Source organism: Pinus tabuliformis, chromosome 9, assembly GCF_031772625.1.
Source record: "Pinus tabuliformis cultivar Carrire ecotype Pingquan chromosome 9, CPIR1, whole genome shotgun sequence".
In the NCBI taxonomy this organism is placed as follows: domain Eukaryota; kingdom Viridiplantae; phylum Streptophyta; class Pinopsida; order Pinales; family Pinaceae; genus Pinus; species Pinus tabuliformis.
Genome location: NC_142307.1, coordinates 1816210557 through 1816220043, shown reverse-complemented (window position 1 = coordinate 1816220043; position 9487 = coordinate 1816210557). Strand labels below are relative to the sequence as shown.

At 37.9% G+C, this 9487-nt stretch overlaps 1 pseudogene; it reads right to left on the bottom strand.

Moving 5' to 3' along the window:
• Nucleotides 1-8641: 8641 nt before the first annotated feature.
• On the bottom strand, nucleotides 8642-9297 carry LOC149156039 (threonine--tRNA ligase, mitochondrial 1 pseudogene; annotated as a pseudogene).
• Between the last annotated feature and the right edge of the window lie 190 nt (nucleotides 9298-9487).

Here is a 9487-nt window from a genome sequence, read left to right as displayed (position 1 = left end):
ATTTGGAATAGAAACATGAAAACTGAATCTACTGATGTGATGATTATTGGATTAGAAAACAAAATGGACAATATGAAAATTGAAATAATAAATAATGTTAGTAAACAAATATACTCTTTGAAGTTTCAGCAAAAACTTGTAGAAGAGCAAGAGATATTATCTATTTTCTGTCCTAAATGTAGAAGAAATCATCCTTTAAGAGAATGTCCTCTTGATATTAAAGAAAATAATAAATGTGTAATTTGTGTAGATAGCCATGATACAGAAAAATGTCCCTCCATACCTGAGTTGAAAGTTGTACTTGAAGGGGGACAACGTGAAGCTGAATCACTGCATGCTATGGGAGCACGAAGAAATTGGCCTCAAGTAAGTGCAGGTATGGTTCTTGAATCTCCACCACATTTTTTTGGTTATAATGCACACTCATATTCATATCCTAACACTGGTCACTCTCAACATTGGCAACATGGGATTCAATATTAGTATGGACAACCCTCCCAATCTTGGAAACAAGGATGCAGAGGGCCAAACCATTCACATCATTCACATCATTTCTATCTTGCACCTATGCAATGATACCCTCCTACATATGCACCTTACCCAATGCCTCAACCATCATTACCTTAGCTGAGCCAACCTATGCCACCATTACCTTTACCTCCACCATTTAGACCTTCTCAGCTACCTGCTCAACCTTTAACCAACCCTAATAATAAAGCGGTACAAATGATCCATTCTATCAACCCGCTTTCTTCATCTAGATATCAAACTATTCCAGTTGGAGTCAATGATCTGCAATTGAGATTGGGGAAGGTAGTAACCTCAGAAAATCAAAAGAAACCTATGGTGATTATCAATGAGAAAGGAGAGGAGGAGACTCCTGACCATTATGAAAAATATGAGACCATTCACCCTGTCACTATACATTCTGAGCCCTTGTCATCTTCTTCCAACCGACTTCACTACCTAGAGAGGTTAGTTATGGAGAAGAAAGACCCCATTCCTGAGTCTAGCCTGGATTGTGAACTTAGGAACCTTTTCATAAGGGTACCTTGCTCCAAGCTATCAAAGAGATCCCCATTTGTACAAAAATAGTTAGGGAAATCTAGTTCAAGAAGCTAGAAAGGACAAGATTGGAACCTCAAACTATTCAATTTGTTGGTAAAGCAACAGAGTTGATGACAGGGTGTATGTACATGGAAAAATATACCGACCTCAGAAACCCTATTGTCTCTATTCAGATAGGTGATGTCCTTGTATCCAATGTACTTATAGACCTAGGGGCAGCCTCTAATGTTATGACCAAGAAAACCATGGATCAACTTGGATTGGTCCATACTCATCGTACTCCCAATGTGCTTGAACTGGCCGATAGATCTAAAATCAATCCGGAAGGCATGTTAGATGATGTGGTCATTTCCATATTCTTGGGAATATACTGTAGATTTCATTGTGCTTCAGCCAAAGAACCTTGTGGGAGGGCATTCCTCGATCTTGAGACGACCATGGCCTGCTACGGCCGATGTTTATATCGGATGTCGTTCTAGTGATATGTATATTTCCCATGGAAATTCTAGAAAGAAGGTCACCTTATATCCACCTGCTAGATCCATTTAGTAGCTCCAAGACACTTTATGGATAGACTACAGTAGTGATGAGGAGACTTAGCCTATTCCCTTGATACACCAGAATGCTGAGTCCTTACAGGAGGGTGAGATTCAAGACTTCCTGAAAAATCTAGACACCATGCCTAATTTCGAGTCATTGAGCCAGATTTTTAGTCTATATTTTCAGGAAAGATATGACTCTCTACCTCCATCACCACCATCTCTAGCAACACCATTTTGTACTCTTGAGCCTGATACTACTCTTGTTGAGATTAGTCCAAATAAATCCTTGTATGTTAGTTTAGACTTGGATCCTTCTCAGCAAGAGCAACTTGTGAATTTGTTGAGAAACCATCTCGATGCCTTTGCATTGGGTTATGAAGATTTGAAAGGAATCCCTCCTGAAACTTGTACACATCATATCTATATTCAAGAGGGAGCCCAACTTGTCCAAAAACCCCAAAGGCAAATGAACCTAGCTCTAAGAGACGTTGTAAAGGAAGAATTGCAAAAACACTTAGAATTTGATTTTATCTATCCTGTTTCTGACCACCAGTGAGTCTCTACATTAGTATTAGTCCGAAAGAAATATGGGAGATGGTAAATTTGTATTGACTATAGAGAATTGAATAAATCCACTCTCATAGATTACTTACCACTTCCTTTCGTCGACCAGGTACTCGATACCCTTGGTGGTAAGAAGTACTTTTCTTTTCTAGATGACTTTAGCAGATATAACCAGATATAGATAACACTTGAGGATCAAGACAAAACCAATTTTACATGTCCATGGGGTACATTTTCTTATCGAATACATCCCTTTGGGCTATGTAATGCCTCGACTACCTTTCAAAGGGAAATTTTGGCTATTTCTGTTGACCTTGGGTGCGTAGAAATCTATATGGACAATTTCTCTATGTTTGGTGATTCATTCGGGGAAGCCCTGAAGAATCTAGAAAAAGTGCTTCTTCACTACCAATAAGCTCATCTCGCCTTGAGTGATAATAAATTTATATTAATGTGCAAGGTGGGATTATTTCTTGCCCATCTTATTTCTGATAAAGGATTCCAGGTTGACCCTACAAAAATAGAAGTCATTTTGAGTCTTCCTATACCCAAAACTCAAAGGGAACTGAAAGGTTTTCTAGGACATGCAGGCTACTATAGGAGATTCAATGAGAATTTATCAAGGATAGCTACCCCCTTTTCCAACTTTTGGCTAAATATAGTGAGTTTTCTTGGTCGACAACTTGCCAACAGTCCTCTGAGACATTGAAGGAAAAATTAGTCCAGGAACCAGTTTTGAGAGGAAAAAACTGGTCCCTACCATTCCATATTTCCTATGATGCCTCAGATACTTCCATTGGTGCAACTTTAGGAAAAGAAGAAGACAAACAATATTATGCTATTTATTTTATTAGTAAAAACTTGTCATTCGCTGAACTCAATTATATGGTTATGAGAAAGAGTTTTACCTATAATTTTTTCTATTAATAAATTCAGACATTATATTATAGGTAATGAAGTATTTGTACATACTGACCATTCCAAAATAATATATTTGATGAAAAAACTATTAATTAGTGGTAGAGTGATACATGAATTTAATATTACTATTGTTGATAGACCAGGAAAATCAAATGTAGTAGCAAATTATCTTTCAAGATTACATAATCCTGGTGAAGCAATTCCTATTGATGATGATTTTCCTAACAAACATCTTTTTGATGCATCAACAAAGTCCCCATGGTTTCCTGACATCGCTAACTATTTAGTAACCAAAAAATTACCACCTCACTTATCCACTCGTGAAAAGCGGAATATCTTTCAGAAAAGTGCTGCATATTCTTGGATCCAAGGAGACCTCTTTTACACTGGAGCAGATCTCATTATCCATAGATGTGTAAGAGAAATAAGTGTTTGATATTCTAAAATATTCCCATGATGAACGTTGTGGGGGTCACTTCGCTGATAAGCAGACTACATACAAAGTGTTATGAGCTAGCTATTTTTGGCCTTCTTTGTTCAAAGATTCCAAAAAATATGTCAAGCAGTGTGACAACTGTCAGCGAGTTGGCCAGCCTAATCAAACCAAAGAAATGCCTTTATGTCCTCAGGTTATGATTGAGCCTTTTGAAAAATGGGTCATTGATTTCGCAGGACCAATAAATCCAGCATCATCAAATAAAAAACATGTTTTGGTTGGTACAGATTTTGTTATAGAATGGGTAGAAACTAAAGCTATTTATTTTGCTACTAAAAGAGTTGTTGTTGATTTTATTTTTACTGAAACCTTTACTAGATTTGGTGTGCCTAGAGAAATTGTTTTTGACAATGGACCATAGTTTATTTCTAATCCGATATAGGGTGTGATGGAGCAATAAAAAATATGACATAGGAAATCTACATCGTATCACACGCAAGCAAATGGTCAGGTGGAGTCCACGAATAAGGTAATTGATTCCATCCTCACAAAGGTAGTAAACATGCACAGAAAAGGATTGGGCTAAAAAATTATCAGAAGCACTATGGGCCTATCGAACCACTTGGAGAAACAACATAGGGCACACACGATATGAGCTGGTGTACGGAAAACAACTCCTCTTGTCGATAGAATTCCAGATCAAGACTTTCGGGACTGCAGTCCAATTGGGACTAAATCTCTCTAAAGCACAACAAAAATGTATTCTGCAATTAACTGAGTTAGATGAATTTTGAAGCGATGATATTCAACAAAACATCTTGGTTCAACAACAATGCAAGAAGTGGCATGACAAGTCCATTTAGACAAAGCAGTTCCAACCATGTGATTGGGTACTCCTTTACGATTCGAGATTCAAATATTTTAAAGGAAAATTTCATACACACTGGATGGGACCCTATGAGGTGGTCAAAGTGTTTGAAAATGGAGGGATAGAAATCAAAACTATTGATGGACGTAACTCTATGTTCCTGGTAAATGGGCATAGATTGAAGGTATATTTTCGGCCCCTTACTAAAGGAGATTTTATGCAGCAAGTCAAACAACCATTTGAAAAGGAGTTGGTCGGTGGTAGCACCAACCTTTTGAAGATTTGATTCCTTCTTATACTTATTGAAAAAATAATAAAAGAAAAATAAAAAGAAAAAAATGACAAAAATAAAGAGAAAAAAAGAAAAAAAATTCTTGTAATTATGAAAATCAGTTGATTGATGTGATTGCAGAAGGATCAACTTGAAAACCAGTAAGCTAGCAAGAAGACTGAAATTTTAATAAAAAGGGAATGTTACTTGATTTTTAGATATTTTTTCTTCCACCAAGAAGAACCAGGTTCACGAAACCGAGCACTTACCCAAGTTTGGGGTAACTAGCATGGACATTCTTATTTCAAGTAAACGCTTACTTCCCGCTGCAGTTATTTTTTTCCCACACCAATGCAGGTAGATTTCAAGGTAAAACCATTGTATTTATTCTATCTCCCATTTTGAAAATTCCCACTAGTTTATCTTCTAAAATCCCTAATAAATTACCTTCTTCTTTCTTCTAAGAAGCTACCCTTGCCCGATTTCGTAAAATCCCTCTTTTCCCTTGAGATTTTTCCACATCTCGTTTCGTTTATCCCTCTTGGTGATATTGTTTATGGAATCTCTATTGTAATATTCCTTCCCATTCTAAAAATTTTACCCCCTTCCCACTTCTTTATTCTCGCATAATTTGATTGTAGAATTTGATGCAGTCAATCCAGAAGGCATGCTCGTGAAACACCAAAGGATGGAGAATAATTTTCTCTTGTATATTGGCGATTTTCTTTTAAAGTCTAGCTACAAAAGTATGTTCTATCAGATTCTTTGTTTTGTTAAAAGTCTGTGGTGCAGGATGCACAATGCAAGTCTCTGTTTTGGTAAAAGTCTCTGGTTTAGTGCAAGAACACAAGTGACTGTGAAAGCAGGTAAAATTCACACAGTCTTGGATTTTTTTATCAAGGATACTTATGGATCTGTACTTTCCTATGAAGGCATACTGATATATCATAGAATTGCATGTTTCAATTGATAATCTGTTTCTTTATTTACTAACCTAGGAAAAATATTTAAAGTGCAAGATTTATAGGGTTTTGAAATATAATCTTTTTAATAAGTGCTGAAGTATGTCTTGACTAAATTATGATACTGACTGTGGGATAATACTGTTGTCTGATAGCCTTTATTCATGTTAAACTCACATGGACAGCAAGACAGATATGAAAGATAAATCAGTGAGTTCATTTTTTTTTATTAACAGGAGATGTACATTTATAATACAATGTTGTGACTCTTGGGTTTCAGATCCCAAGGTCTCTTGGATTGCTTAGTATTTTTGGCTTCCACACTAACCCTTTAGGATTAGGTGTCCAACATCCCCCCCCTTAATCCGAAGGGTTATGTGTGAGTCCAAGAAGAGAGCTATAATACAAAATGTGCAAATATGCATGGCAACACTAGGCTGAATGTGCTCTATGAAATGTTGGTAAAAAAGGGCGGTGGTTTAAGGATGACCACCAACACTGGAACGCTTAGTGCAGTTCCCAGAACTCTTCCAAAACTGGCAAGAAACTGAAGTTTTTTGCTAGAGGAAGTGTTCTCAATCTGTGATGGTTTAAGGATGACCAACAACTCTGGAATGCTTAATGCAATTCCTGGAACTCTTCCAAAACTGGCAAGAAGCTGGAGTCTTCTGCTAGAGGAAGTGTTCATAATCTGTGATGGTTTAAGGATGACCAACAACTCTACAATTCCTGGAACTCTTCCAAAACTGGCAAGAAGCTGGAGTCTTCTGCTAGAGGAAGTGTCCTAGATTGCCAACTGAAGGCATGTTCAGGGGCATCTTTGTCGCTGGCTACAACTCTGAAACTGGTGTGGCAGGTTGTGGCTCAGGCTCGCTTGATGTGACTTTGAAGCTTGTATATGACCATCATTTCCCCCCTGTCAGGTACAAGGTGAGAAGATGGAGAAAACTCAACTGCAAGACTGTTCAATATTCTGGAACAAGTTCTGACATGTGTTTGGAATATCTTCTTGGCTGTTGATTCCCATTGCCAAGAAGCGATCCATCCAAGATGAATCTTTGTTCTTGCAGGACGTTTGTTTCTGAAGCATCTGTGTGAAGAATGACTGGTTTTATGACAGTGCTTACATGGATGAAGATCAAAATAGTGATCTTTCAAATGGCCAACTCGATCACAGTGTTGGCATTTCACAATCTGTTGTTGTTGTTGTTGCGGAAGAGGGGCAGATTCTGGAACAGCTGAAGCTGAACTATCATGAGAGGCAGGTGAACTGTCATCAATGAATCCAACACTTTGAAACTGAATGGGCTTTGAGTAGTCTGGAATATGAAAGGACAAGTCCTTGTCATATCCAAGACCAGTTCTGTGCTTGTTGTGGACAAGCTGTTCCCAAGGTCTGATGATGGGCTTGGGAAGTGCAGACTGAGTTTCTGCATCTGCATATACAACTGCTGCTTTATTTGAATGAACTGTACCATTATTAACATGCTGCTGATGGGTGGTTGTCTCAATGTTCTGAACAAAAACAAGTTCAGAATGGTGTCTATTTTGATGTAGCTCTTCTTGCTGTAGCTGTGATTCAAGCTGCAAAAAATCGATCTTTTCTTGTACATTTTGCAAACAACTATGAATATCGGTGAGAAAATCCTTGCTGATTTTGACTGTATTATTCATACTAGAGAGTATTAGATTGTCCACTAACTCTAATATTGCACCGATTGGAGCCATTTCTAACCTCAAAAGATAGTAAAACAATGAGGAAAAGATGGACACCAAATAAACTTATGGCAACAACTTCAAATCGATCAGCTTGCAATAGATTCAACATACAAAGAATGGTGATATCCAGAAAACAGACTCCTCATTCAAAAAATGAATTTTCTTCAATTCACCTGAGAGTTTAACTTCCAACAAAGCATGCTCCACTCTTCAGCAGGATCCAACTGGGCACTTTCTGTCACTATAAAGATCTGAGTTTATAGTCCTCCTTTTATAGTATCAGCAGCAAGCTTTTGGAGTTATATCCAGGAAGCTATAAAAGAAAACAGCTGATACATAACCACAGACAGAAAAATGTCCTTACAAGCCTGTCTGTGGAACACTCATTAATCTTTGTATCTAAAATGATTGCTCTATAGGGATTCTCAAAAGATATACACTTTTGGCTGCAAATGACACTTCCTCATGAAACAATTACTGATTTGATTCGGTGTACAACTGTGAGCCGATACAGGCACTCGTTACCCTCCAATCTAAACAACAAATACAGTGCTCTTGCTAGCCACAAGATCTTATTACGAGGCTACACATTCAATACTTGATTTTACACGGCAATAAAAAGAAAATAATCTACAGTCTACAAAATGTGGCACACTGATGAGAACGTTGGGTGCCAGAGCTGTATTCTATAAAACCACGAGTCTCCAAAATGACATGTATACAGGTTACTTTTTCAAATTGTTACGTGAAAGAATTCGCTTGCCAAAAGGACTACTGCGCAAAGTTGGTAAATGTGGCCGAATTGCATCAACCAATGTAGAATGAAGAGAACCCTTTGACTCCTTTAGAGCACACTGGATGACATAGTTGGCAAATGGATCTTGAAGAAGCTGACCAAATAAGGAACTGTTCTAAGGTTCTTTAGTTCTGCGCTCCTGCTTTCTCTTGCAACAACAATAATAACGCTCAGTATCAAATGAATCTCTGGTTTTTCTTCAGTTGTAAATCTCCCATGGCAGTTCCTCAGAAAGAAGGGACTGGACTGTAGCAGCAGCTCAAAGATGCATCAATATCAGAGACTAAACAAGAATGGCATCCCTTATTAGCCAATTCAAAAAATATTGGAAAATATTTTTTATATTTCTGTGGTCACTTTACTCATCAATACAGAAAATTTCATCAATAATAACTTTGACTTGGTTCAGGTCAAACCTTGAACCTTGATATACATTTCCTGATCAGAGAACATAGGTTTTTACACTACATTGTGCATTTCTTCACTTCCAAATATGATATAAAATTTCTTTCCAATTCAGGGCAACAAAATTAGCTGAGAAATAAAGACCGAGGAGAATTTTAACTCTGAAATTTTATAATTTTCTAAGCAGCTTAGCCTGCCTTGAGCTAATGAAACGCTTCAATCTCCTCTCTAAACAATTTAAGAAGTTCATCCATACTCCTTACTTCATGTGTTGATTTATCTCGGATGCGAACACTAACCTGTCCAGTGTTTGCTTCCTCTTCACCAACAACTAAAATATAGTTGTATTGTGCTAGCTGTGCCTCCCGGACCTTCTTCTGAATCTTTCTGTCTGACGTATCAACATCAACATAATAACCAGCTTGATGAATCTGATCACGAACTCTCAATGCATACTCTGAAGATTTCTCTGACACCGGGCATACAATTGCCTGCCGAGGACTGAGCCAGAAAGGCCATTTCCCTGCATAATGCTCCAAAAGTATTGCAAGCATGCGCTCAACAGAACCAAGTATGGCCTCGAGTAATACTAGGCTCGAGTGACAAACGCTCTGAGCCGTCACTCCTCACACACGAGAAGCGGGGGGAGGAGCTGGAGTCATCATTCTCGACTGTTGCATTTGAGTGACATTATTAACCGGCTAAAACACCCATCTGTTCTGACTGTATATTCGCTTCGTTTCATTTCACTTCATCTTCAACTTCAGAAGATCTAATACAAGATGTATAGAGCAGCAGCATCCGTAGCTTCTACAATCGGGAGGCGGAGCTCTCGTATACAGACTGCTAGTAGATTCGGTTGGAGTAGAAATTATGCTGCAAAAGAGATCCGATTTGGAGTTGATGCACGATCAGCAATGCTGCAAGGTATTGAA